Source organism: Misgurnus anguillicaudatus, chromosome 10 (genome assembly GCF_027580225.2).
Source record: "Misgurnus anguillicaudatus chromosome 10, ASM2758022v2, whole genome shotgun sequence".
Classification (NCBI taxonomy): domain Eukaryota; kingdom Metazoa; phylum Chordata; class Actinopteri; order Cypriniformes; family Cobitidae; genus Misgurnus; species Misgurnus anguillicaudatus.
Genome location: NC_073346.2, coordinates 6,575,689 through 6,582,097, shown reverse-complemented (window position 1 = coordinate 6,582,097; position 6,409 = coordinate 6,575,689).

Below are 6,409 nucleotides of genomic sequence, written 5' to 3'. Positions count from 1 at the left end.
ATCCACTCTGTTGTTTCTAATTTATTATTCCTCATCGATTTTCATCACAGCTTTCACAAGCCCCTATGAATCACCTCCAGCTCTTCCACTCACACACAAACGTTACACAGCTCAATCGATTTACTGCCCTGAGCAGTGCACCACTCCACTCTCGCTGTTTGCATCAGTACAGTAACAAACTCCATCGGACGCGCTTAATGCAGGGCACGCACTGTGAAATAAAAGCCATTTTTCTTATTATGAAAATCTCTGACTTACATCTGGGAATGTGCCATTTATGAAATCGACATTCATTGTGATGCAAAACTCTGAAGTTTACATCCACCAGAAGCCAGGGAATCTTGAAATTATTTCCTGTTGATAGACTCAAATATAACACTGTATATTCTTCACTATGGTAATTGTGGCTCAATTCCAAACCATTGCCCCTCATACCCACCAGCAAGGCGACTTACATAGTGATAGGCCTACTGTAGCATTAAACATTATTTAAAGAGACTTTGATTTCAGATTAGCTCAAATCATATATAGAAGTATAATTTAAATTTAAGGTCCTAATTACTGGAATACTGGGATTGAATAATCAAAGTTTGTTAATTTATTCCTTCACCATTCCAGCACCTATTGCTAAATTCATGGCAATAACCAGTTCATCTACACACAAGTATACAGAATGTGGCATCTCCAATTCACCTAATGCTAAGTTCACACTACATGATTTTAAGCCCGATTTGCAAGTCGTTCGCTCGCCGACAGGAGGGTGTGATCGGGTGCAAATCGCGGGGGATTAGCGGGCGATCGACATTTGCGAATCTGTTGGTATGAAAGAGCCAACAACGCATCAAAGACGCTCGCAGACGCGTCGCCAACACCAGAAAAATATCTAGCACGCTAGATATCTGGAGCTGTTGCGCGACTCGCCCTCCTGTGATGTCACGAGCTACAGCCAATCCGACCAGGGGTTGAGGTCCACGGAAAGATGAGTAGCATGTCACAGTTATGAATGCTGTATGACGTTACACATATATGTACAACAACTGCGCTGAGGAAAAGAAACGGTGGAGAGAAATAGCAAACGCTGTAAAACAGCCAGGTGAGCAAATGTTATTATTACATTATCTAAATGTTATAGGGTAAAATGTGAATTAATTGGTCATATTTCCATATAAATAAATATTATCGTCATCCTATTTTTGGGATATGTCTGTAAAACATTATAAAGTGTATAATTATTTTTACTGTAATTCTGTTTATTGTTATATATTGTGTATTAAAGGATATTCAGCTACTAGAGATGCGCGGTTGGCGGTTACAGCCGCGGACTCCGTGGATAAACCGCGGATCGGGCGGATGACGTGACGAAAAATAATATTTTAATTAAATTCGGGCGGGTGGCGGATCGACTGCTTTTTATTAGCTTTGTCCTTCAAAGCATGCGACCTTAAAGGTGAGCACTATGTCTATCAAGGTGGCAGGCTCAGAAGTTGCCGAAGAGAACTGAAATGAGACGGTCTAGCCTTCTGAGGACCCATAATTTGGGTCACCTGTTGCACGCGCCCCCAGTAGCGCCCACCGCGCCTGTCAGCAATAAACAGCGGAGACATTTCTGACTTATTAAAATAAACATGTAATCAGAAAAATATGAATTTATTTTAGAAAATATGACACATTGATGTAGATTAAACTATTAAACAGTATATCAAATAATCAACCTTAGAAATATACGCAACATAAACCGAATAATATTAACACAAAACATAACTTATAATACTAAAACACTGACAAGAAAAAGTTTTCTAAATACACTTTTATTTAATAAAGGTTGTAATTGTTTGGGATAGCCTCGGCTGTTAAGGATCCATTTGTTCTATCATTAACAGCGCGGAGAAATGAGGACGCATTTTGACACAGCTCTTATCAACGCTGGCGAAGGAGGTACGTGGCAAACTCAAAAAAATGAGAATTAAAAACAAAGGAAATAAAAGGTCAGAAAAGGGTTGCCTGGAATAAGTTTTACAAAGTGGTAAATCAGGAGGATGACACTAGTGCAGACTATGTAATTTGTGCGTTTAATTTAGGCTATTTATTTATTTATTTTTGTCCCATGTCATGTGCGCCGATCGGAGACTGGTCTTTATGATTTAAAAAGAAAGCATTCAAGTGAACAGTACTAAACGAACTTGAAGCAAAAATACATTTCAGCAAATGCAAACTTCAATCAAACAGAGTAAGAGGTGAAGTATAGCTTTAGCCTACAGAAATGCTTATTGCATTAATTTTTAAACGTGTGCGAGGTCCGTGCACGTCCTCCGCTAGCAACACAGAAATTGCTGAAATTGCTAAAAGCGCAATCGGCTAAACGAGCATTAAATATTAATGACGTTGAGTTTATTGTTTTTATTAATTTATATTCACAAAACTTATCAACAAAACATCGATTAAAATTAAGATACAAATTATCTGAAACAAAATTCATTTTAAAGTAGAAAACAAAACTTAAATTAAACTCGAAAATAATGTCTGACCCATTACAATTCTCCCTTCATATTGGCCTTTACAACGCCCTATATGGCGTTTAAAATTACAGTCTATCTTTCTTAATAAGCTAACTAAATTTAAACAAAACATAAACACATTACAACAATATTCAAACCCAACAATACTCAAACATAAATATAAAATAGACATTATCTATGATGATACATGTTAAAACAATCCGATATAGCGTGTATAATAGCTGGTTGGTAGATGTTTACTATTTTTGTCAAAACCTCCGTTGCAAACCTCCATTTACCTGAATAAAATAATTTTTACTTTGAAAATGATGCGCTGTCATGTTAACATCAGCTGTTCGTTTACATAAGACTCCATCTACATTTACACTCAGCGCAACGTCTGAGTTCTAAAACTAAAACAGGGTCTGCAGCGTTGACGAACGAATCCGTTTATGAGGGTCGAAAACGGTGATGTAGTGTAGATGAAAGGCATTAATGTAAACATAGCCTGAGTTCACTGCTTATATTCTAGGGCTTTCTAGTCTCGCGGCTGTCACCCAGCTAACAGAAAAAAGTTCTAAGAACGTTCCCTGAAAGTTCTTTACGTTCCCAAAAACGTTCTGCCAACGTTAAGAGTGTCCAGTTTTCTTGACGTTCTAAGAACGTTTTTGTGTTGTCTCAACGTTAGAGGAATGTTACATTTTACCATTTTTAAACGTTATGACAATGTCATGTTTTAATGTTCACACAATGTTTAAAACAACACCTGTTTATTATATTGACTTGTTTAATTGTTATGTAAATGATAGAGAAACATTGCATTTTATTATATTTATTTTTTATATTTATATTATTTTATTATATTTATTATATATTATATATTTATTATATATTATATATCTATTATATATAAGTTTAGATGTTGATGTTTTGTTTCATTTTAAGTCACCATTATTGTGATTAGTGTTCGTTTTAGTTGGGCTCTTGAGCCTTGTCTTCTGTTTGCTAGTTTTTTCCCTGGTTGTATTAACTTTTTGTTAATACACCACATTTGTTTTGGTTGTATTAACTTTTTGTTAATACACCACATTTGTTATGAACATGTTAAGTTAGTAGTGTAATTCTGTGGTGTGGTGGTTGGTACATAATGGTAAAAAATCATCCCTAATTAATTTACTAATCAAAAGTTTATTTTCTGTCAATAATGTAAATGAGATCCAGTGCTTTCACAGCAGTTTGTCATTAAGGAGTTTTAGAAACTTTGGACAAAAAACATCCGCCGTATAACTGGGATGCACAAACATCAAGAATCAGACCACGAATCTCAACCATGGTGACAACCAAATGAAAAACTTCATGCTGCAATGCATGCTGGGTATTAACAAATTACAAATCTGATTCAGGACTCCCAGCATGCACTGCAGCATGGATAAATAATGATTTTTTTTCCAATTTTCTTTGTCACCATGGTTGAGATTCATAGCCTGATTCTTGATGTTTGTGCGTCCCAATTATACAGCAGATATTTTTTGTCCAAAGTTTCTTAAACTCCTTAATGACAAACTGCTGTGAAAGTGCTGGATCTCATTTGCAGTGTTGACAGAGAATAGGCTTTAATTCATTGGGGATGATTTTTTTCCTTTGTGTGCCAGCCACCACACCACAGAATTACACTACTAACTTAACATGTTCATAACAAATGTGGTGTATTAACAAAAAGTTAACACAACCAGGGAAAAAACTAGCAAGCAAAAGACAAGGCTCAAGAGCCCAACTAAAACGAACACTAATCACAATAATGGTGACTTAAAATGAAACAAAACATCAACATCTAAACTTATATATAATAGATATATAATATATAATAAATATATAATATATAATAAATATAATAAAATAATATAAATATAAAAAATAAATATAATAAAATGCAATGTTTCTCTATCATTTACATAACAATTAAACAAGTCAATATAATAAACAGTTGTTGTTTTAAACATTGTGTGAACATTAAAACATGACATTGTCATAACGTTTAAAAATGGTAAAATGTAACATTCCTCTAACGTTGAGACAACACAAAAACGTTCTTAGAACGTCAAGAAAACTGGACACTTTTAACGTTGGCAGAACGTTTTTGGGAACGTAAAGAACTTTCAGGGAACGTTCTTAGAACTTTTTTCTGTTAGCTGGGCACCAGCAGTGGCTGTCATCAGCAGCGCCTTGCATCGCCCAGTCAGCGGATGGCGGGCGGGTGCGGTTTTGAAAACTGGTCAGAAACGTTGGTGCGGATGGATGGCGGACAGATAATGAGTTTTGTGATGCGGTTGCGGATGAAATAATAGCCCATCCGCACATCTCTATCAGCTACATTACAATCTGCCTTTTGTACCAGTCGAAAGAGCTTAAACCAAGGAATAAATTCTCATATTTAGTTTGAATAAACAAATTAAAAAAATGAAAGTGTGAATTTAAATATTAACTGAAAACAATCAATTTCTTTATTGATTTTAGACTTTACTGATGCACAAGTGGACTCACAAACAACTATATACATCAACTTCATTTGGGAACCATGGCTTTGGAATTGAGGGATATTGAAGACCCAGTTCTCTTATCACATCTCAAAAGAAGCATAATGGTGATGATATTCAATGCCCAGGAGACTGACAGAAGCGGATCAATGTTGTCACCTGAACAACCTACCTTATGCATATAACATACATGACATGTGCGGTCCCGATGTGTTTTTGTTTACAAACTATTGACTTTACTATGTATTACATTTATCAATAAGGTGATTAAACTTGTTAAAGGGTTTAGATTGAATTTCCCAGTGCTGTTTCATGAAATAAATGGTCTATCGGAAAGTAATACATTTAATGCAACAAAGTATAAAACACATTGAGTCATATTTTACAAAAACAGGCAATATGAATAGTGCTTTAGTGCAATGTAGTACATTTGAATGTATATTATGTGAACAGACTCAATATAGGCTACATTGTTAGAACACATGCAGTGCGCCACATTAACACAATTAAACATTACAAAACTCCCTATGTAGAGCTCCTTTAATGGCTGGGTGATATACAAATATCATAATATAATTGTGTGTGATTGGCTGTTAGATTAATCCACATTGAGTAAAAATGCCCAGAGCTTATCATCACAATCGCCATAAATTTTATCATGATCAGATATGTTGATGTTTAATCGCCCTAGTATAGATACATTGTTATTGTTCTGTAAAATATGAGTGTGGATCAAGAAATAAAGTTAGTATAAGGCACTTAATTGCAACATGCAGATTGCCTTTGTTACATTCCTGCACCTTTTGATTTGTATGCAATTAAAAATTAATTGAATAATAACAACAATAAACAGAATACTTAAAACAATGAATAAGTGATCCACATGTGTGTTCTTTACAAATACAGGACTTTAGAACACACAAGAAAATGAATGTCCTAAACTGACAATAACTGGCTTTAGTCTGCTGTTTGCATGGATAACTCTACATCAGTTCCTTTTAAAATGTGATGAACTTGCCAATAAACACTACCAGCTGGTGAGGCAAAGTAGTCCCGCATCAGATTGCGTTGCACTTTTGCTGTTGCCATACAATTGCGATGTGAGGTGTATTTTATCGGTTGAAAAGCACACATCCCGTGAATCTTCCACTGCCCATCATCCATGTTGTGGTCAGCAGTCTGCTACAGCTGGAGTGGTAGCAAGTACCCCAAAGCAACGTGGAAACTGCCACTTCCTTTCGAAGTCCATGGCTATTGTATGCCACTCTCCTTCCGTTGATGGTGTCTAAAACAATAGGACACACCAAATGTCACTGATTAAATTATTATATATTCAAGACTACAGTTTACAATGGATTTATTTGCATAGTGATATGCAGA